At 35.5% G+C, this 24642-nt stretch overlaps 1 long non-coding RNA gene across 1 annotated transcript in view; it reads left to right on the plus strand.

The window, feature by feature from the left end:
- The first annotated feature begins 340 nt into the window (after window positions 1–340).
- LOC307184363 overlaps window positions 341–24642 on the plus strand; it is a 422536-nt gene continuing 398234 nt past the window's right edge. The window contains exon 1 of the long non-coding RNA XR_013827716.1: window positions 341–468. This is a non-coding gene — a long non-coding RNA (uncharacterized lncRNA). The remainder of the gene's footprint in view (window positions 469–24642) is intronic.

Raw genomic sequence — 24642 nt, forward strand, 5'->3', positions numbered from 1 at the left:
GGGTCCCCAGGAGCAATGAGCAACCAGGCTGAGGTACCTTTAAGCCGCTTAAGTTCCTCTCTTTCTCGCTGCCTCGGAGCTGGTGGATAAATAACTCTCAGATACCAGATTTTAGCTCTGCAGCTTTTGCATTATGAGCTTTCAGACTCTATTCGCGCACTTCTTTTTCGGGCGGCGCTGGGTCCGGTAACAACCGGAGTCTGACCGGGTCTGACTAAAAAGTCAGACTGCTTCCGGGGTCAGACTGCGTCCAACTTAGAAACCCCGCCCGTTTCCGGAGTCAGACTGAATCCGACTTAAAAACTGGGCTGAGTCGGGGTCAAAGTGGGTCCGACTTAAAGTGAACGAGGTCTAGTGTGAAGCCTCAGGTAAATTAAAATTTGTTTTAAGGCTGAACAAGCAGTTTAAATTTACCACAGATAATCTTGAATTACGGTGGCTGCAGTGGAGAAATTGGAACCATTTTAGGTAAGCTTATACGTATTTGATGTACCCTAGAGAAAAGCATTTTCTTCTACATCACCTTTTATTATTACTTTAAAATGTAAAATGTCTTTTAAAGGGAAAATGTCATTCAGGAATCTCCATTTTCTTCACTACTGTGAAGTAGTCTTTTTTTTTTTTAATTAAATTAAGTATCTGAGGACATAGAGAATTGTTTTTCAGACGATAGAAAAAAAAAAAACTACCCTTCAAAAAAGTCACAATCTACCATAATGACATAAAAATATTTTTGAGAGGGCTTCCCTGGTGGCGCAGTGGTTGAGAGTCCGCCTGCCAATGCAGGGGACTTCGCTGGTCCGGGAAGATCCCACGGGCCGCGGAGCTGCTGGGCCCGTGAGCCATGGCCGCTGAGCCTGCGCGTCCGGAGCCTGTGCTCCGTAACGTGAGAGGCCAAAACAGTGAGAGGACCGTGTACTGCAAAAAAAAAAAAAAAAAATATATATATATATATATATATATATATATATATATATTCCTGAGAATATAATTTTATTAAACAAATGATTATAATATTAAATTACAGCTTTTTTTTTTAATTGGGGTATAGCTGCTGTACAATGTTGTGTTAGTTTCTGCTGTACAATGAAGTGAATTAGCTACAAGTATACCTATATCCCCTCCCCTTTGGAACTTCTTTCCACCCCCCACCTCTCCCATCCCCCCTCCATCCCACCCATTTAGGTCATAACAGAGCATGGAGCTGAGCTCCCTGTGCTATACAGCAGGTTCCACTAGCTATCTGCTTTACACATGGCAGTGCTCTTAGGGCAGTCCCATCTCCCAATTCATCCCACACCCCTCTACCCACTCCCGTGTCCATTCTCTGTGTCTGGGTCTCTATTCCTGCCCTGCAAATAGATTTATCAAAAATATGGAACGCTTCACGAATTTGCATGTCATCCTTGCGCAGGGGCCATGCTAATCTTCTCTGTATTGTTCCAGTTTTACTATATGTGCTGCCGAAGCTAGCACATAAATTACAGTTTAAGAAAATAATACATTATCACCCTTTGACTTTTTGGTCTAAAAATGTAGGGTTTATAAGAGGGATTTTTTGTTTTAACTATGCTTCACTTCCAAAAATTCCAAAATTAATGATGAATATTCAACACAAAATGGCATAAAGAGTGTACCATCTTCTCTGATCTACGAATTGATGGTCTCATCATGTGGTATATTTGCCTTTAAATATGTGACCACAAATCTATCGTGAAGACACTGCCCACTTTTTTTTCCTACTCTTTAACAGTGCCATGTTACTCAACTAGTTATAGTTGAGTACATTGTGACATCTCTGCATTGTGACATCTCTGATTATATATAAAGGGCATCTTCATAACTGGTCGTGTTGTTAGATTTCATATGTCCATAAATTAAGCTTTTTGCTATTGAGCTATTGGACTTTAAATACAAAATTGGTGATGGAAAATTCTCAGAATCTTAAAATATTTTTTTTAAAGTTTTACTGTGGAAAGTTTAAAATAAACTCGAAAGTAGGGAGAATAATGAAACTAACATACCCATTACCTAGTACTTTATTTTTCTATTGCTGCTGTAAAAAAAAAAAAATAATAACAAACCTGGTGGTTTAAAACAGCATAGGTCATTATTTTAATAGTTCTAGAGGTCAGAAGTCAGAAATGGATCTCATTGGGTTAAAAATAAGGGCTGTGTTACCTTCCTGGAGACTCTAGGGGAGCATCTGTTTTCTTGTCCTTTAAGTACCAAGAGGCTCCTGCAGCTTCAGGGTGTCATATTTATATCTTCAACGCCAGCAACATGAGGCCAAGTCTTTCTCATGTTGGTATCTCCCTCATACTTTCCCTTCTGCTTTCCTTTTATACTTCTAAGGACCCTTATGATACACTGACTCACTCCATCTCCTCCCCACTCCTCCCTGTTGCAGGGTCTTCCAGGATAGTTCCCCCATCTCAAGGTCAGTTGATAAGCAAACTTCCATCTGCAACTTTGATTATCCCTTGCCATTTAACAAGATAGTCACAGGTTTCAGGGATAAAGATCTAGACCTCTTTGGGGGATAGGGGTGGTCATTTTTCTGCCTCCTATACCTATTACAATTATCAATATTTTGCCATTATATCCATCTCCCTTCCCCCAGAGCACACATACCCAAACTTTTTTATGTGTTTGTTTGCTTCAGTTTTATTTTTAAGCAAATCTCAGACTTAACGTTGCTCTACAGATAAATAGTTCTGTGTGTATCTAAATAGGTAAGGATATGTTGTTTATACATAACCAAAACAAAATAATACCTTATAAAACAATAATTGTATAATACGATCTAGTACCTGGTCAATTTCAAATGTTTCCGCATTATCTCAAGTGTTTTGGAGGGGCTTCCCTGGTGGCGCAGTGGTTGGGAGTCCGCCTGCCGATGCAGGGGACGCGGGTTTGTGCCCCGGTCCGGGAGGATCTCGCGTGCCGCGGAGCGGCTGGGCCCGTGACCCGTGGCCGCTGGGCCTGCGCGTCCGGAGCCTGTGCTCCGCGGCGGGAGGCGCTGCAGCAGTGAGAGGCCCGCGTACAGCAAAAAAAAAAAAAAGTGTTTTTGGGGCTTCCCTGGTGGCGCAGTGGTTGAGAGTCCGCCTGCTGATGCAGGGGACATGGGTTTGTGCCCCGGTCCGGGAAGATCCCACATGCCGCGGAGCGGCTGGGCCCGTGAGCCATGGCCGCTGAGCCTGCGCGTCCGGAGCCTGTGCTCTGCAACGGGAGAGGCCACAACAGTGAGAGGCCCGCGTACCGGAAAAAAAAAAAAAAAAAAAAAAGTGTTTTCTACAATTGATGATAGAATCATGATCAAAATAAGGTTCACATGTTTTATTTGGTTGCTCTGTGTCTTGAATTTCTTTTACTCTATAACCGTTCCCCATCTATATTTTTTTGTTTCATGTCAAGTAATAGTTGATGCTGCTTAATTGTGTACTCCTTAGAATTTCCCAAACTCTGGATTTGGCTAATTGTAGCTTCATAGCATAGTTTAACATGAACCTTTATTCTTCATATTGCCTATAAACTGATAATTAGATTCAGGTGTTTTTTGTTCCTGCTCTGGCCCCCTCCCCCACAATAATATATTATTGTAGTGTGTGTAGTTTATATTGTGTTACATTAGGTAATACATGGTGTGGTTGTCTCAGTTTTAGTGCTTTAAAAATGATTATTAGATTCAGGAGTTGTTCAGCCTGGTCTATCTGTTATAAAGTTCCCCATCAACTGTTCACCTAATGACTTCAGCAGCAGTTGATAATAGTTGCCTAGATATTTTGAGACTACCTTTCAGGACCTTCCTCTGTCATCATGTTTAACATTGTTCAGTGTTCTAGGAAAATTAACTTATGTATACTTTCCAGGGATTTAATTAGTGGAAGAAAGGAGGTATATTGGTAACTAACTGTTTATCTACAGAAGTGTAAGGCTCTTAAATTATGTCTCCACTATCTGCCATCTTGACTTTGAGTTTCTTATCCATCACAATTTTGATGATGTGTTTTCAAAGAGAATACAGCAAAGGGACTGATAATCTTTACAGAGATAATATTCGTGATAATATTACAGAGAATGTTGGAATTCCTATATTGTGTATGATGGGAGGTATAGTTAATATTTTGTTTTCTATGGGCATCTCCACAGAATCTGAATCCAGAGAGATTCTTTGGAAAAATATTACCTTTGTTATTACCATATTATTGGGGGTATAGCTCAGGGGTAGAGCATTTGACTGCAAATATTACCTTTGTTGTTACCATATTATTTAATCTCTCTTTTAAGATACCGTTATCCTTATTTAGAAAAAGATTGGATGACTATGTGCTTTTTTTTTTTTTACTATCTAAAATATTTTAAGGTCTTTCACTATATTGCAGCACAGTTCTAGGCATATACTCTAATTACCTAATTAGTATAAGTACTGTACATGCAAATTGCATAATTAGGACATATAATTAATAGTTAAGAGGTATTATTAATTGGCATCCACAATGTCTGTGCTTATGCTTTACTTTTAGTAACAAGTATAACTTATAAAATAATTTTTATTAATATAAGCATTTTAAAAGTCTTACATTGTGGACACTGATCTGATGGTGAAAAAATAAAAAAGAATGAGCATATTAATCAGTTAGTGACTTTATAGTCATGAAAGCTATTTTTCAAACTGCCTCACAAGAGAACAAATTTGTTATTTTATTTTATGAGTACTCTTGAGCAAGAACCCATTAGTGTAATATTTGATCTTGCAAATTTTCAGGAACATGTTATATAATAGTCCCTAGAGTTTACATTGCTATTTCTTATTCTTAATTATAGATACTATAATGTAAGGTCAGTAATCAAATATTTTCAACAAAATCTTTGAAATCTATTTGATAAGTAAATCACTCATTAATAATCAATTCTTCATATAAGGAAAAGAATAAACCCTATAGTTGATCATATATCCTAAACATTCAAAATATACTTTATCCCATGTGCATGTTCATATGTCAGTATTAAGCGTGCATGACTAATTTTTATTAATCGTTTAAATGCTCATGTTTAACTTTTAGTGTGCTTCCTATTTGACTGTTAGTGTGCTTCCTATTTGACTATGTATCACACACATCAGAAATATTTTAGAAGTCATATTCCATTCTTCATCAATGTGAAACATCACAAAGATTCCCTATATCACAACTCACTTAAATATCTACAATACTATATATTTGTCTTGTGATATTTGCTTTGTTTTATCTTTAGCATTCATTGCTACTGATTTATAAATTCTCTAAAGGCCTTCACAACATTGTATTTTTGAGGAATCTTGGTACAGTGCCTAGATCATAATATAGAAGAAAACTTAAGTCGATGTATTAAAACTGAAAATATTCCAAAAAGGCCATTGATCAATAATTTTTTAAATCCAGTATTTTAACATTTATTATTAAATCCCAATTTTGTTACTGAATTAAAACTTCTACAGTCTCTCTTTCCATATCCCCCTGCCTCTAGAGAACACATTCTAAAGAGTGAGTAGGAACTAGGATTCATAATATGCTTAATACCCACCTGCAAAGGTTCAGCTTATATTCTATGACTCGGTTCACTATTCACTTTTACCACCTTACATTACTCTCACAATATAGCCCCTAATTATTTGCATGCACTTAAAGCCAAGATTGACTATGCTTGCAAAATCATTTATAATTTTCTTATTTCCTAAAACATTGAGCCTGAGAACAAATTATTCTTGCTCCCATCCAATTTTGTTTTCTTTCTCCAATTACCACTATGTAAAATCACCACGTTCCTTTTCAGTTGTTGTTCTTTTGAAGTAATAATTTAGGAGTTTATTAGCTATAGTCTCTACTCCCAAATCCCTCCACACTTCAACAACCCCATTCCTGCCCAAAAATATTTCTGTGAGAACAGGGATTTTGTCTACCTCATTTATTACCATATCCTCCAGCTCTGAAAACAGTGCTTGGCACAGGAGACATACTAAGTAAACATTTACTCATAGCTTAGTCTTTGAGATTTATGCATATTTAATTTTTTCCTTTTCATTAGTGTTGCATGTATTCTTTTAGATGTAGTGTATCTGGTTCTTCTCACTATTGAGTTATCGTCCAGCTGGCATTATTGATTTCCGTATTTTTCTGTTTGTTCAAGCAGACAGAAGTTTCTGAGCACATTAGTCAGTCAAGACCATCTTCTGAGCTCTTTCTCACCTCTACTGTAACATGTTGTCCTGCTAAAAATGCCAGGCATGCCTGATCATTTGTTCTCTTGAAATTGCTGGTGTAAACTAAGTTAAAATGAGAAATTGAATGTCCTCCCTTGCTCAGTCCTTCATTTTCCTTGTTGAGTCTATCTAAAACTATTTTGAGATGTTGACAACTAATACATAGTTCTATTAAACTCACAATAGATAGCATTTATGGCATATAAATCTAAAAATTCATGGCTAATTTTTTAAACCAGCAAGATTCCTTATCCTAATTTCATTTCGAAGCAATTCTGCTTATCATGAACACTATTTGATTTTTCAGTTCTATTTAAATTCAATAAGGTACATTGCTACTCATTTTCAGAATCCTGGACTGTACTAGAATTAATTTATGGATAGTTTTAACAGCTTTTTTTTTCACATCTGTAATGAGCTTTTTCTTTTTAATAGTGTCGTCTTCTGTGTATTCCTGACATTATAACTTGATATTTGAAAACCACAAGACTACCAATGCCACCTTATGTTGAACAATATAATATTGCTATTATTCATTTGTGTTTCATGTACAATAATGTCCAACCTAAAGAATGTTACATCACACTAAAGATGACTTTAACTAGGAAAAAAATCATAATAATAATAAAATAGAATTTAGAGGACTATACAGCAGTAAAAGTTGTAAATAAAAGCTATCTGTCTCAATTTGATTTTCAGACTATGATGAATTTTATATCTTCTTTTTACCATTTCCATTTTACAGATTGATAAATTCCTGAAGGGTTTTATTTAGATTTAGCCAAAAGTTGCAGCATATTCCTCAAAATATTTAGGAAATATAAGTATTTCCCTTAGGACAGCATTTTTATTTTTCTTCCTTCTACTTTTCCTCTTCAGGGAAAATAAAATTTAAATAACATATAATCTTGTCATATTTTATGGACATATTAACTGATCAAGGAGTGCAATAAGAGGGATTCTATTGGACATATAGGTCATTTTCAGGAGGAGATTAATTTTTATATGTTTTATAAAACATGTTTTATATATGATAATATATGTTCTCTTGTATACTATATATGAGAATATATATATGGCAAAATATAAAGGTGGCAAAATATAAAGATGCCTTTTTTCCTTCCACAGTTTACAGACATGACATTCCAAGAAAATACCAATTAGATTGTTTTTGTAACTTGTCAAAAATATGCAGGATTACATCTGATAAAAGGAAGAGATAGATTAGCTAAGACTATTTAAGAACAAATAGAAATAATGTGGGACTTTCCCTACCAAAAAATAATAGTACATATTTCATAAATGTACAAAAATAGTATTTAAAAAATATTGTGTAAGTATCATCTTCCAGATTAATGGAAAGAATATAAGAAACTGATCATAATATAATCCCAAATTTATAAAATCCATGTATGAAAAATAACTGAGGAATATACACTGAAAAGTAAACAATGGGTGTGCTTTAAGAACTGAAATTTTAAATAATTTATTTTTATCCTTTTTAGTTTTCCATTTTTAAATTATCAGAACTGTATATTGCCTTTATAAGAAAAGAAAATGTAAATTCTCAAAATTTAAAAAAAAGTTTGTTTTTGAAAAAAGTGATAATAATAAAATGTAGACCATATAAAAATGGTGATGACAAAATATAAATCTGACTCCTCCCCCCAAAATTCTTTGTATTTGGTTGTAAAATATTTCACAATCAGCTATTTCACAGACCATACAGTTAGAATTTGCATTGGATATAAAAAGAACACCTAATTCAATTTAAGCTATCACATGATGAGTAATTGATACTTTCTAAAAGAAAATAGGTAATATTCCATTATAAAGATGGTCATTACAAGCGATATTTGGACCATTTTCATATCTCTCAGAAACAACAAAAGTGGTTAATGTCAGTAATATGGTATACCATAATGCAGTTGTTTTCTGGATTCCCTTGCTGTACCAGCTACACAATTCCTAGCACAACCAAGTCACTAACCTACTAATTGTTTAGTTATTTTTTAATGTGGAAATAATCTTTATACAAAGTAAATTTGAACTAAAGATTAAATAGACTCAGGAAAGAACTTAGAGTCCTTTCCTTGAAAATGGAGGAATTTATCTGCTTTAAAAATGTCGATATCGGGCTTCCCTGGTGGTGCAGTGGTTGAGAGTCCTCCTGCCGATTCAGGGGACATGGGTTCGTGCCCCAGTCCGGGAAGATCCCACATGCCGCGGAGCGGCAGGGCCCATGAGCCATGGCCGATGAGCCTGCGCGTCCGGAGCCTGTGCTCCGCAACGGGAGAGGCCACAACAGTGAGAGGCCCGCGTATATATATAATAAAATAAATAAAATAAATTTTATTTTAAAATTTATTTTAAATAAATAAATAAAATAATAAATAAATAAAATATATTTATTTTAATAAATAAATAAAATAAAATAAATAAAATAAAATAAAAATTAAAAATGTCGGTATCAAGACACCATCCACTAATGAAAGTGCTGAACGCTATTTCCCTACTGGAAATATTTTTTGTAAACATTCCTATTTTTGGTATTTTCATATGAAGAATACATATACATTCTTTAAAGTTTGCCTTCTTGTACAAGTACTGTTGAAATATTTGTTCTTTCACTTGAAAGCTCTTCATTTTTGTAAAGATATCTCTCATTGTCCCAGAATATTTGGGGGTTAAACATCACTACTTCCATAGTTTATAAGATCGTATAGTTTTAAAACCAGACAGCTCCATCCTGGTTAACATCATCTGGAGCCTCCATAGTGTATGAATATACCTTACAAAGCTTTCAGGTGGCCCAGTGCCCTAGTGTTTTCATCATGCACAGTGACAGAAAGCTTGTCTCTTAAACATTTTCAGTATGACCCATAGTAAAATATATATTTTCATCATAATTAGGTACACGGCATTCATGTGCTATTCACTCTTACTTGTTGAGGTACTGGGGATGCAAAAATAATTGGAAAAGTAAAAAATTTGTTTTTCTTTTTTTTTAACCTCTTTATTGTTTAATTGCTTTGCAATGTTGTGTTAGTTTCTGCTGTATAACAAAGTGAATCAGCTATACGTATACATACATCCCCATAGACCCTCTCTCTTGCATCTCCCTCCCAGCCTACCTATCCCACCCCTCTAGGTGGTCACTGAGATGATCTCCCTGTACTATGTGGTTGCTTCACGCTACTATCTATTTTACATTTGGTAGAGTATATATGTCAATGCCACTCTCTCACTTCATCCCAACTTACCCTTCCCCCTCCCCATGTCCTCAAGTCCATTTTCTATGTCTGTGTCTTTATTCCTGTCCTGCCCTTAGGTTCTTCAGAACCAGTTTTTTTTTTTTTTTTTGATTCCACATATATGTGTTAGCATGTGGTGTTTATCTCTTTCTGACTTCACTCTGTATGACAGACAGTAGGTCCATCCACCTCACTACAAATAACTCATTTTCGTTTCTTTTTATGGCTGAGTAATATTCCATTGTATATATGTGCCACATCTTCTTTATCCATTTAACTGTCGATGGACACTTAGGTTGCTTCCATGTCCTGGCTGTTGTAAATAGACCTGCAATGAACATTGTGTTACATGACTCTTTCTGAATTATGGTTTTCTCAGGGTATATGCCCAGTAGTGTGATTGCTGGGTCGTATGGTAGTTCTATTTTTAGTTTTTTAAGGAACCTCCATACTGTTCTCCACAGTGGCTGTATCAGTTTACATTCCCACCAACAGTGCAAGAGGGTTCTCTTTTCTGCACACCCTCTCTAGCATTTATTGTTTGTAGATTTTATGATGATGGCCATTCAGACTGGTGTGAGGTGATACCTCACTGTAGTTTTGATTAGCATTTCTCTGATAATTAGTGATGTTGAGCATTTTTCCTGTGTTTGTTGGCAATCTGTATATCTTCTTTGGAGAAATGTCTATTTAGGTCTTCTGCCCATGTTTGGATTGGGTTGTTTTTTTGATATTGAGCTGCATGAGCTGCTTGTACATTTTGGAGACTAATCCTTTGTCAGTTGCTTAGTTTGCAAATATTTTCTCCCATTCTGAGGTTTGTCTTTTTGTCTTGCTTAGGTTTTCCTTTGTTGTGCAAAAGATTTTAAGTTTCATTAGGTCCCATTTGTTAATTTTTATTTCCATTTCTCTAGGAGGTGGGTCAAAAAGGATCTTGCTGTGATTTTTGCCATAGAGTGTTATGCCTATGTTTTCCTCTAGAAGTCTTCTAGTGTCTGGCCTTACATTTAGGTCTTTAATCCAATTTAATTTTATTTTTGTGTATGGTGTTAGGGACTATTCTAATTTCATTCTTTTACATGTAGCTGTCCAGTTTTCCCAGCACCACTTATTGAAGAGGCTGGCTTTTCTCCATTGTATATTTTTGCATCATTTATCAAAGATAAGGTGACCATATGTGTGTGGGTTTATCTGTGGGCTTTCTGTGCTGTTCCAGTGATCTATTTTTCTGTTTTTGTGCCAGTACCATACTGTTTTGATGGCTGTATCTTTGTAGTATAGTCTGAAGACAGGGAACCTGATTCCTCCAGCTCCATTTTTCTTTCTCTAGATTGCTTTGGCTACTCATGGTCTTTTGTGTTTCCATACAAATTGTGAAATTTTTTGTTCCAGTTTTGTGAAAAATGTCATTGGTAGTTTGATAGGGATCACATTGAATCTGTAGATTGCTTTGGGTAGTACAGTCATTTTCACAATGTTGATTCTTCCAATCCAAGAACATGGTATATCTCTTCATCTGTTTCTATCATCTTTAATTTCTTTCATCACTGTCTTATAGTTTTCTGCATACAGGTCTTTTGTCTCCTTAGGTAGGTTTATTCCTAGGTATTTTATTCTTTTTGTTGCAGTGGTAAATGGGAGTGTTTCCTTAATTTCTCTTTCAGATTTTTCATCATTAGTGTATAGGAGTGCAGGGGATTTCTGTGCATTAATTTTGTATCCTGCTACTTTACCAAATTCATTAATTAGCTCTAGTAGTTTTCTGGTAGCATCTTTAGGATTCTCTATGTATAGTATCATGTCATCTGCAAACAGTGACAGTTTTACTTCTTCTTTTCTGATTTGGATTCCCTTTATTTCTTTTTCTTCTCTGATTGCTGTGGCTAAAACTTCCAAAATTATGTTGAATCATAGTGGTGACAGTGGGCAACCGTGTCTTTTTCCTGATCTTAGTGGAAATGGTTTCAATTTTTCACCATTGAGAACGACGTTGGCTGTGAGTTTGTCATATATGGCCTTGATTATGTTGAGGTAAGTTCCCTCTATGCCTACTTTCTGGAGAGTTTTTATCATAAATGGGTGTTGAATTTTGTTGAAAGCTTTTTCTGCATCTACTGAGATGATAATATGGTTTATATCTTTCAACTTGTTAATATGGTGTATTACATTGATTGATTTGCATATATTGAAGAATCCTTGCATTCCTGTGATAAACCCTACCTGATCATGGTGTATGATCCTTTTAATGTGTTGTTGGATTCTGTCTGCTAATATTTTATTGAGGATTTTTGCATTTATGTTCATCAGAGATATTGGCCTGTAGTTTTATTTTTTGGTGACATCTTTGTCTGGTTTTGGTATCAGGGTGATGGTGGCCTCGTAGAATGAGTTTGGGAATGTTCCTCCCTCTGCTATATTTTGGAAGAGTTTGAGAAGGATAGGTGTTAGCTGTTGTCTAAATGTTTGATAGAATTAGCCTGTGAAGCCGTGTGGTCCTGGGGTTTTGTTTGTTAGAAATTTTAAATCACAGTTTCAATTTCAGTGCTTTTGATTGGTCTGTTTATATTTTCTATTTCTTCCTGCTTCAGTCTCGGAAGGTTGTGCTTTTCTAACAATTTGTCCATTTCTTCCAGGTTGTCCATGTTATTGGCATATAGTTACTTCTGGTAATCTCTCATGACCCTTTGCATTTCTTCAGTGTTAGTTGTTACTTCTCCTTTTTCATTTCTAATTCTGTTGATTTGAGTCTTCTTTCTTTTTTTTGATTAGTCTGGCTAATGGATTGTCAGTTTTGTTTTTCTTAAAGAAACAGCTTTTAGTTTTATTGATCTTTGCTATCATTTCCTTCATTTCTTTTTCATTTATTTGTGATCTGATATTTATGATTTCTTTCCTTCTGCTAACTTTGGGGATTTTTTTGTTCCTCTTTCTCTAATTGCTTTAGGTGTAATGTTAGGTTGTTTATTTGAGGTGTTTCTTGTATCCTGAGGTAGGATTTTATTGCTATAAACTTCCCTCTTAGAACTGCTTTTGCTGCATACCATAGGTTTTGGGTCATTGTGTTTTCATTGTCATTTGTTTCTAGGTATTTTTTGATTTCTTCTTTGATTTCTTCAGTGCTCTCTTGGTTATTTAGTAGCATATTGTTTAGCCTCCATGTGTCTGTATTTTTTATAGATTTTTTTCCTGTAATTGATACCTTGTCTCGTATCACTGTGGTCGGAAAAGATGCTTGATATGATTTCAATTTCCGTAAATTTACCAAGGCTTGATTTGTGACCCAAGATATGATCTATCCTGGAGAATGTTCCATGAGCACTTGAGAAGAAAGTGTATTCTGTTGTTTTTGCATGGAATGTCCTATAAATCTCAATTAAGTCCATCTTGTCTAATGTGTCATTTAAAGCTTATGTTTCCTTATTTATTTTCATTTTGGATTATCTGTCCATTGGTGAAAGGAGTGTGTTAAAGTCCCCTACTATTACTGTGTTCCTGTCGATTTCCCCTTTTATGGCTCTTAGCGTTTGCCTTATGTATTGAGGTGCTCCTATGTTGGGTGCATCAATATTTACAATTGTTATATCTTCTTCTTGGTTGGATCCCTTGATCATTATGTAGTGTCCTTCTTTGCCTCTTGTAATAGTCTTCTTTTTAAAGTCTGTTTTGTCTGATTTGAGGATTGCTACTCCAGATTTCTTTTGATTTCCATTTTCATGGAATATCTTTTTCCATCTCCTCACTTTCAGTCTGTATGTGTCCATAGGTCTGAAGTTGGTCTCTTGTAGACAGCATATGTATGGGTCTTGTTTTTGTATCCATTCAGCCAGTCTATGTCTTTTGGTTGGAGCATTTAATCCATTTACATTTAAGGTAATTATTGAAATGTATGTTTCTATTACCATTTTCTTCATTTTATGGGGTTTGTTTTTGTAGGTCTTCTTCTCTTGTGAGTCCTGCCTAGAGAAGTTCCTTTAGCATTTATAGTAAAGCTGGTTTGGTGGTGCTGAATTCTCATAGCTTTTGCTTGTCTGTAAAGGTTTTAATTTCTCTATCAAATCTGAATGAGATCCTTGTTACTTAGAATAATCTTGGTTGTAGGTTTTTCCCTTTCATCACTCTAAATATGTCCTGCCACTCCCTTCTGGCTTGCAGAGTTTCTGCTGAAAAATCAGCTGTTAACCTTATGGGGATTCCCTTGTATGTTATTTGTTGCTTTTCCCTTGCTGCTTTTAATATTTTTTCTTTGAATTTAACTTTTGAAAGTTTAATTAATGTGTCTTGGTGTGTTTCTCCTTGGATTTATCCTGTATGAGACTCTCTGTACTTCCTGGACTTGATGGACTATTTCCTTTCCCATATTAGGAAAGTTTTCAACTATAATGTCTTCAAATATTTTCTCAGTCCCTTTCTTTTTCTCTTTTTCTTCTGGGACCAGTATAATTCAAAAGTTGGGGTGCTTAATGTTGTCCCAGAGCTCTCTGAGACTGTCCTCAGTTCTTTTCATTCTTTTTTCTTTATTCTGGTCTGTGGTAGTTATATCCACTATTTTATCTTCCAGGTCACTTTTCCGTTTTTCTGTCTCAGTTATTCTGGTATTGATTCCATCTAGAGAATTTTTAATTTCATTTATTGTGTTGTTCATCATTGTTTGTTTGCTCTTTAGTTCTTATAGGTCCTTGTTAAATGTTTCTTGTATTTTCTCCATTATACTTCGAAGACTTTGGATCATCTTTACTATCATTATTCTGAATTCTTTTTCAGGTAGACTGCCTATTTCCTCTTCATTTGTTTGGTCTGTTGGGTTTTCTTTCCTTCTTCATCTGCTATGTGTTTCTCTGTCTTCTCATTTTGCTTAACTTACTGTGTTTGGGGTCTCCTTTTCATAGGCTGCAGGTTCGTAGTTCCCATTGTTTTTGGTGTCTGCCCCCAGTGGCTAAGGTTGGTTCAGTGGGTTGTGTAGGCTTCCTGATGGAGGGGACTGGTGCCTTTGTTTAGGTGATGGAGGCTGGATCTTGTCTTTCTGGTGGGCAGGACCACGTCTGGTAGTGTGTTTTGGGGTGTCTGTGAACTTGGTATGATTTTAGGCAGCCTCTTTGCTAATGGGTGGAGTTGTGGTCCTGTCTTGCTAGTTGTTTGACATGGGGTGTCCAGTACTGGAGCTTGTTGGTCGTTGAGTGGAGCTGGGTCTTAGTGTTGAGATGGAGATCTCTTGGAGAGCTCTAGCCGATTGACATTACGTGGGGCCAGGAGGTCTCTGGTGGTCAGTGTCCTGAACTTGGCTGTCCCACCTCAGAGTGTCCAGCTGTAGCACCAAGACCCTGTTAGCTACATGGCTCAGAAGAAAAGGGAGAAATAAAAGAAAAAAAGGAAAATAAAATAAAATAAAGTTATTAAAATAATTAAAAATTATTGAAATTATAAAAATAAAATATGGAATGAAATAAAAGAAGAGAGTAACCAAACCAATAAACAACTCTACCAATGATAACAAGTGCTAAAAACTATACTAAGATAAACATAAAAATCAGAAACTAGTCAGTCGAATTCAGCAAACCCCAAGTCTACAGTTGCTCCCAAAGACCTCTGCCTCAATTTTGAGATGATTCATTGTCTATTCAGGTATTCCACAGATGCAGCGTACATCAAGTTAATTGTGGAGATTTAATCTGCTGCCTCTGAGGCTGCTTCGAGAAATTTCCCTTTCTTTTCTTTGTTTGCACAGCTCCTGGGGTTCAGCTTTGGATTTGGCCCTGCCTCTGTGTGTAGGTCGCCCTCTGGCGTCTTTTCTTCACCCAGACAGGAGGGGGTTAAAGGAGTGGGGTTGGCCTGCTGATTCTTAACCACTGCCCCACTGATTAGGGGGCAATGGCTCACTCAGGCCAGGGGGAGTGAGGGGTATTGAATGCAGGGTGAGCCTGCGGGAGAAGAGGCCAACATGGTGTTGCTGCAGCCTGAGCCGTGCTGTGTGTTCTCGCAGGGAAGTTGTCCCTGGATCACGGGATTCTGGCAATGGCGGGCTGCACAGGCCCCTGGGAGGGGAGGTGTGGATAGTGACCTGTGCTTGCACACAGGCTTCTTGGTGGCTACAGCAGCGGCCTTAGCATTTCATGCCCATCTCTGGTGTCCACGCTGGTACTTCAGCTCACGCCCATCTCTGAACCTCATTTAGGCAGTTTTCTGAATCTCCTCTCTTCGTGCACCCTGAAACTATGGTCTCTTGACTCTTAGGCAGTTCTAGACTTTTTGCAGGACTGCCTCCCAGTTAGCTGTGGCACACTAGCCTCCTTCAGGTTATGTTCATACAGCCAACCCCAGTCCTCTCCCTGGGATCTGACCTGCGAAGCCGAAGCCTCAGCTCCCAGCCCCCACCCACCCTGGGGGGTGAGCAGACAAGCCTCTCGGGCTGGTGCAAGCTGGTTGGCACTGATCTTCTGTGTGGGAATCCCTCTGCTTTGCGCCCTGCATCCCTGTTGCTGCACTCTCCTCTGTGGCTCCAAAGCTTCTCCCCCACCCACCCCCCATTTCCACCAGTGAAGGGGCTTCCTAGTATGTGGAAACTTTTCCTCCTTCACAGCTCCCTCCCAGCAGTACAGGTCCCATCCCTATTTTTTGTCTGTTTTTTCTTTTTTCTTTTGCCCTACCCAGGTACGTGGGGAGTTTCTTGCCTTTTGGGAAGTCTGAGGTCTTCTGCCAGTGTTCAGTAGGAGTTGTTCCACATGCAGATGTATTTTTGATGTATTTGTGGGGAGGGAGGTGATCTCCATGTCTTACTCCTCTGCCATCTTGAAGGTCCTCCCGCCTCAGGTCCCCAGTGAAAAATTCTTGCCCCACGGAGCTAATAATCTAGTCTGTCTGTCTCTCTCATTATTCTTTGTATAAACAATGAAATCTTATAAATTTTATTCCATCCATCTCATTCTATCCTGTTATCTTCTTTTTAGTTATAAAAATAAAGTAAGTTGCTCTTTAGGACCCACTAATTGATTCAAGACTCAATAATGGATCTTGACTCCCACTTTGAAAAACATTACCATATAGGAATTACATACATTTAACAGAGCTATTGAAGCAGCCTAGAATTTATTTTTTTTTTAAATTTCTGTCTCGCTGTTGAATCTGTCACCAACTTAAAAATCCAGTCTTTTTCACTGAGCTGCTTTAAAGCTAGAACTCTCTGAATCTACGTTTATATAACCTGTTTTTAATCTAAATGGAGAATCTTATATTTATTTCTGTCAAATTCTTCTTTATTGGTTTCAGTCCATCATTCAAGCCGATCAAGATTTTTGAACTCTACTACTGTTAGATAATCCTTCTAAATCTGTCATCCACAAATATGAAAAGGGTGGCTTCTATGTCATGAGCCAAGTCACTTTTGAAAAATATTGCAAATTCCTATAGTTCTTCTCTAGAGATATCCCTCTTGTTGGCATTGATCCATTAATCAACATTTTAGAGTTATATTTGCATGCCAAAATGTAAATCGCTCTTAATTTTTCTGTATGCATTTTCTCATTAATTAAAAAATTCTACCAGACTATAGAATACATACTGAATTTTTTATTTTTATGATCCCCCGAGATAAAAATAACCTGTCAGAATATACAGTTAAGTTTCTGTTTATCTCAGCCACAACCAGTTGCACTGATAGTAGCCTTCAGTTTATAAGTTTAGTTAGCGAATGAGATCTGACATCACAGCACACTGGGGCTCATTCTCAGAACTAAGGATGTTGTAGAAGTAGCAATCTCTCTGATGCATGTGCTGCAGGGATAAGCAGTGTTCTTGGCATTTACTAGATAATTCAGCTATTCCTCCTCAACTCAGTGATTTCCAACTGATAGGGCTTTTGTCTTGGTCACAGGGTTTTAGTGTCTATGACAGCTGTTGAGTAGGAATAAAGTCTTGTTAGCTGAGGCTAGACACTCTCATTCAGTCCAAAAATCTCCACTTTTTTTTTTTCTTTTTGTGAGACATGTTACATTAAGTGTAAATTACATTCAGCTCATAGGATGTTATTAATAGGGTATCATAACAGAATGTTTTCCTTTGATAAGAGCATAGGGCAAGGTATTAACCAGGGATGCTTTTGAATCCTTACTGTATTCACCTGTTAACTGCATTCCTTTTGGTAAAATCTTAAAACTTTCTAAGTCTCTCTTACATCATCTATGAACCAGAGTTAGAAATGCATACCTTACCTATCTCACAAGGTTCTAGTAAGAATGGAGATTATGTCGTAAACAATACAATCTAAATGTTTACTAAATGATAGGTATAACTATCAATCGGTATGTTAGTATCATTCTTTAAAATGGGTTACAGCTTCATCTATAGAAACTCTGAATTCATAATCCAAGGGAAAAAACATCTTCATTTCTACAGCATTGCCTTATACTAGTGATGCCATCTCTTTTTATCTCTACGCAAGATTCTTTCATCCCTCGGCATTGTCAGTCTCTCTTCCTCTACCTTGCTAGAGGGGATTTTATTCTTTATAGGTGTTTATATGTAAGACTTGACAACTATGAGTCCTAGCTCTGCAGTCATTGAGCAGAGAATTTAATCTCTCTGAGCCCCAATTTCTGTTATTTGTAAAACAGGTAACTAACATTTACTTTGAGGCAGTGTTTTAACAATTAGATATAATATATGTAAAGTACTTAGCACAATGATTGATATACGGAGAGTGATCGATATATGGTAGTTGTTAGTATTTCTAGATTTTTTCCTCTTCAGTTATAGAATGTTATCGTTAATAAATAAGAAAGGAAAAAGAGGTCTTCAGATATTCTTATCCTCTTTCCAACAGAGATATTTCTCTGTCCTTCACAAAATTTCAATTACCTTTCAAATCCTTTCCCTACCTTCCTTTTTAAGCAACTAACTAATAAATGTAGAAGAAGAACCAAATTCCCAGTGAGCAAATACTTCTGGCATAGTAGTGAAGAAGGCATCTTACAGTGAAAAGTGAAGGAGGTAATAATTAATAGAATGGCCTTTTAAGTCAGGCAGACGGAACTGGGTTTGATCTACTCCAGACATTTGCTTGCTGAGTCACAATGTAAAAGTTACTTAGCCTTTCTTATCTATTTCCTCTTATGTAAAGTGGGCAAAATAACAGTATGTCTTCATTGAATATGAAGTAATACTATATGAGAAAATTTTAAAAGCTTAAAATTTAGTGTATTGTCTGGCAGGTAGCAAATAATTTATAAATAGAATCTTATTGATATGTCTCCTTCTGCTTCTACTTTCACTTCCTAATATTCTTCTTTGATAATGATGGTGAAAACTATTTACCTTTGGAATATGAATTTTAACAATGTATTTATTGCCCAAGATTTTCAAATAAGATCTTTTAGATGCTTTGTAGTGTTTCTTATAAATTAACCAGGTAAGGGTTGGTACTAATGTAAAGCTGTCAGGTGTTTTGCTTGAACATGGGATTTATATGTCCACAAAGGAAAATAAATTGTGATCCCAAGAAATGCCTAGTGTCTGCTAACAATTATAGTCATGGAAAGCCATCAGTGAATTTTTTTATTGCTTAGCTGCTTTTGTTGCTATCATAGTAGCTATATTTATTATTATTACTACATGGTCTAACATTTTACCCATGTTAAAAGATACATGGGAGAAGGTAAACATAATTTGGATACTTCCCTAATTCAATTGTGGCACATAAGAGATTCCCAAGTTTTTCTGGTTGGGAAGACAGATGTTAGAATTCTGAGGTTCTTGATGCAAAGGAGTAAGATTATGTGTTGGAAAGCATCTCCTAGTTATATTTTCTTCCCACCTGGACTAGGCATCTCTAAAGGGGAAAATGCATTTTCTAGTTTATATACTCTATTTTTCCTCCTTGAAGTTTTCCACAGAGAATAAGATTAGTTTATTTGAACCATTGGGGAAAATGACCTAAAAATATAAGTATCCATCTACTAAACAAGCACTCATCACAAATCTTCTGTGTTTCACAAATTGTACTAAAGCTAAGCATACAGTGATAACCAGAACATTAGACCTGCCTTCCAGAGTGTCTCTTGGTCAGGAGATAGGAACAGATACATATTTAAATAATTGAACAAAATGCAATGTTTATTTTGCCAGACTTAGAAAAATCTATTGAAAGAGAGGGAAAAGTGTTTTTGTACCATTTTAAGGCTTAACAGAGAAGATTAACATTTGAGCTATGAGAAGTTCAATACATGCACTAGAGATTAGACTCTCAAGGGTTAAATTAAGAGAAATAGCAGGTAAAGAGTGTCAGCTGAAGAGAGGGAGAGAGGAAAAAAAGTAGTGGAGAGTAGGGCAGGAGAGAGGAAGAAAGGAAGGAAGGGGAAGGGATAATAGGGAAGGGAAAAGAAATATAGGAACTGACTAAATATTAGGTCTTGGATATTAAACACCCTATTGCTACTGACAGGATATTGATGAGTTTCTAGTGGTATCAGATTATTGGTATAAATAACCAAGCCCTAAATCAACAAATCAATATTTTTGTTATCACATATTCTTTTAAAAATGCTCAGTTCTCAGCCACAAGAAAATAAATATAATAGTTTTATTTCCAAGATTAATACCTTGTGGAAAATTTTTAAAATTCTTTCCCCCTGATCACTAATATAATAGAAAGGATGTGTTAAACACTAAATCAAAGTTTTCTTACGTAAGTCAAGTTTCTGAAACTCTTCTGCCCTTTAGGGATTTTTATCATTTTTCTAGAGGATGGCAGACTCTACCTTTGATAATGTATTTGTGTGATTTAGATAAATTCATACTGATGTAGATAATTTCATAAGCTGTATTACCAACCACACTTGTTTGATTGAGTTACAATTCAAGAGAAAAATTTACTATAATTTTTATTACTTCTAAGTTTATGTCTAATAGGAAATATTCTTTATTCAGTTTTGTAGTGACATTTTTACTTATTTAATATAAAGGTTGTGTAATTCTTTGAACTTAACAGTTTAAATGTAAGACCAAATTCAATACTTGATTGGTAACATCAATGCAGCTTAACAAAAATTGTGTCATTTGCAAGTAATTTACCTTATGAAATATTACTGAATCTTTAAAATTAATAAATATAAATTATAATAATATGTGTTTACTATAAAGTCTTATTTAATCAGAAAAGAAGTTAATTTATAAAGATAGTTTTAAGCAAGGCATTATGTCTGAATGGTCCAGCTGGTTATTTCCATTCCATTCTTCACCTTGACACTAAATTATCTACATCATAAAACAGAGTTTTATAGATTATCAACAATATTTTGAATTTATATCTAAAGTACAAGAATAGCTTTGAAGGTCACTTTTCTATTTTATCCAAATTGGCTAACAGTTTCTCTTAAGTTCCAGCTAATTGAAATAGATAAAAATCATAATCCTATTTTATTCTAAGGTAGAAGGTCAGCATGCATACAGTAGTAATGTGCTGTTCTTTTTACTGGCATAAATATTATAGATAATTATTTTTCTTAGAGTCAGTGTAGTATAGGCTCAAATATAAAAGTGGATTAATAGTATTATATTAATTGTGATGATTGAACTATTTTTCATCAAGCTTTTATGCACACTGACCATGACAGATAGGAGGCAAACAAACATTTACACAGACTGATGGAAAATTCAAATTTAAATGTATCAACAATTGTTGCTTTAGTTATTTTGACTTCTTGAATTAGAGTAAGCACACTACTCATATTTGAAGAAGAAAACTAAGTTTCACAAGTACTATGCATATACTGACATGTCCTGGGTAAGAATAGCCGACTAAGTCTAACGTGTTGGATTGACCAAAGTAATAAGTACCAGGTGGCCCATCAGTGGAAAAATGGCATACTTTACATGCTATAAAAAGAAGATAGTAGTCTAGGGCACCATGACATAACTAACTTGCCATAAACCCTGACCAGTCTCTTACTGGTGTAAAGAGAATATTTCTCTTTCTCATAACTTAGGGGAAAGTAGATAGTTTCCAGAAGGAAAAAAATCATGCACAGAAAAAAATAGTGCACAATTTTAAGTACACATTCAAGTTAAAATATATAATGTAAATCCATTAATAGGATTTCCTGTGGGGAGATGGAAATTAGAGTAAGATATGGTGATAAAGGAAATTAATTAAAAACATGTATTGTTTCTAATGAATTGGGTTAAATCAAACAAAATTTCAAGGATAATAATATCTTACTTAAATTTACCCAAATAAAAGCAGAAAACTTAAGTGCAAGAAAATGACAATGCTTTATTATTACCTAACAGTATAAAAAAGTATAAAAGGTTTTGAGAAAATGTTGAAGTTGGAATATTCTTGATAATATAAAACAACATTATGGGAATAAAATGCTTCATATAAGTGAAATTATATAAAGACACACAAAAAGCATATATGTCTTTTTCTGACTTTGCAGAATGTCCTCAAGATCCATCCATGTTGTACTGTATATCACAACTTCTTCTCTTCGTTAGGCTGAATAATATTCTATTGTATGTATATGGCACATTTTGTTTATCCATTCATGGGTTGATGGACACTTGTGTTCCTTTTTTTGTTTGTTTGTTTTTGCCGTGCGAGGGCCTCTCACTGTTGTGGCCTCTCCCGTTGCGGAGCACAGGCTCCGGATGCGCAGGCTCAGCGGCCATGGCTCACGGGCCCAGCCGCTCCACGGCATGTGGGATCTTCCCGGACCGGGGCACAAACCCGTGTCCCCTGCATCGGTAGGCGTACTCCCAACCACTTTACCACCAGAGAAGCCCTGTGTTGCTTTTATGTTTTAGCGATTGTGAATAATGCTGCTATGAACATGGGCATATAAATATGTCTTTGAGACCCTTCTTTGAATTGTTTTGAGCATATACCCGGAAGTGGAATTACTGGATTGCATGATAATTCTGTTTAAAATTTTTTGAGGAACTGTTTTCCATGGCAGCTGTACCATTTTACATTCCCACTAACAGTGCACAAGGGTTAAATTTTCTCCATTTTCTCGCCATCATTTTTTTCAGTTTTTTTTTTTTTTTTACAGTAACTATCCCAATTAGTGTGAGGTGATATTTCACTGTAGTTTTAATTCGCATTTCCCTAATGATTAGTGATGCTGAACACCTTTTCAAGTGCTTACTGGCCATTTGTATATCTTCTTTGGAGAAATGTCTGAGTCATTTTTCCATTTTTGAAGCGGGTTGTTTGCCTTTTGATGTTAAGCTTTAGAAGTTCTCAATGTAGTATAAATATTAATAAATTATAAATATTAATAAATTAAGAAATATTAATTTCTTACCAGATATATGATATGCAAGTATTTTTTTTCCATTCTGTGTGCTTCCTTTTTACTCTTTTGATAGTGTATTTTGAGGCACACTTTAAAAATTTTTTTATGAAGTTCAGTTTGTCTACATTTTCTTTTGCTGCCTGTGCCTTTGGTGTCATATCCAAGAAATAACTGTCAAATCCAAAGCTTTTGTTTTCTTCTAAGAGTTTAATAGTTTTAGGTCTTACATTTAGGTCTTTGATACATTGTCAATTTTTGTTTATGGTATTAGATAAGGGTCTAACTTTAGTCTTTTACATGTGCATATCTTGTTTTTTTAGCACCATTTATTGAAAAGACTGTGTTTTTCTCTATTGAATGGTCCTGGTACTTTTGTTGAAAATCATTTGACCATATATGCAAGGGTTTATTTCTAGACACTCTATTGTATTCCTTTGCTCTATATGTCTGTCTTATTGCCAGTACCACACAGTTTTGATTATTGTAGCATTGTATAAGCTTTGAAATCAGGAAGTGTGAGTCCTCCAGCTTTGTCCTTTTTCAGAATTGTTTTGGCTTTTTGGGGTCCCTTGGTAGTCCCTATGAATTTTAGGGTGGATTTTTATATTTATGTAAAAAACATCATTGTGTTTTTGATAGGGATTAAATTAATTCAATTTGGATAGCATTGACATCTTAACAATACATATCTTCCTTGATTTACAATGGGTTTACATCCCCATAAACCCATCATAAATTGAAAATATCATGAGTTGAAAATGCATTTAATACACCTAACCTACCAAACATCATAGCTTAGCCTAGCTCAGAAGAATTACATTAGCCTACAGTTGGGCAAAATCATCTAACATAAAGCCTGTTTTATAATAAACTGTTGAATATCTTATGTAATTTATTTAATACTGTACCAAACAATGAAAAACAGAATGGTTATATGTGTACCAGTTGTTTACCCTCGTGATTACATGGCTAACTGGGAGCTTCAGCTTGCTGGCACAGCCCAGCATCATGAGAGAGTATCATAGTGCAAATTGCTAGCCCAGGAAAATATCAAAATTCAAAATTCGAAGTAAGGTTTCTACAGAATGAGTATCAATTTCACACGATCATAAAGTTGAAAAATTGTAAGTCAAACCCTCATGAGTTGGGACCATCTGTACTAAGTCTTCCAATCCATGAACATAGGATATCTTTCCTTTTATTTATGTCTTCTTTAATTTCTTTCAGAAATGTTTTATAGTTTTTATTGTATACAAATCTCTCACCTTCTTAGATAAGTTAATTCTTAAATATTTATTCTTTTGTTGCTATTATAAGTGGAATTGTTCTCTTAATTTCCTTTTCAGATTGTTCATTGTTTGTATAGAAATACAACTGATTTTTGTATCCTGCTTGATATCCTGCTACTTTTCTGAATTTGTTTATTAGTTTTAACAGTTTTTTGGTAGAACTTTTAGAGTTTTCTATATACATGTAGAGTTGTCTAGATCATGTCACCAATGAACAGAGATAAACTTTATTTCCTTTCTGATTCACATGCCTCTGGCTTGGACTTCCAGTTCCATGTTGAATAGAAATGGTAAAAATGGGTATCCTTGCCTTGTTCCTGATCTTAGTTGAAAAGTTTTCAGTCTTTCACAATTGAGTATGATTTTTGCTGTGGGTTTTTCATATATGTCACTTATTACGTTAAAGTCGATTTCTTCTATTTCTAGTTTGTTGAGTGTTTTTATCATGAAAGGGTGTTGAACTTTGTCAAATGCTTTTTCTGCATCAGTTGAAATAATCATGTGGTTTTTAATCCTTCATTCTGTTAATATGGTGTATTACATTGATTGATTTTCATGTGTTGAAGGATATT

Source organism: Stenella coeruleoalba, assembly GCF_951394435.1.
Source record: "Stenella coeruleoalba genome assembly, chromosome: 3".
In the NCBI taxonomy this organism is placed as follows: Eukaryota; Metazoa; Chordata; class Mammalia; order Artiodactyla; family Delphinidae; genus Stenella; species Stenella coeruleoalba.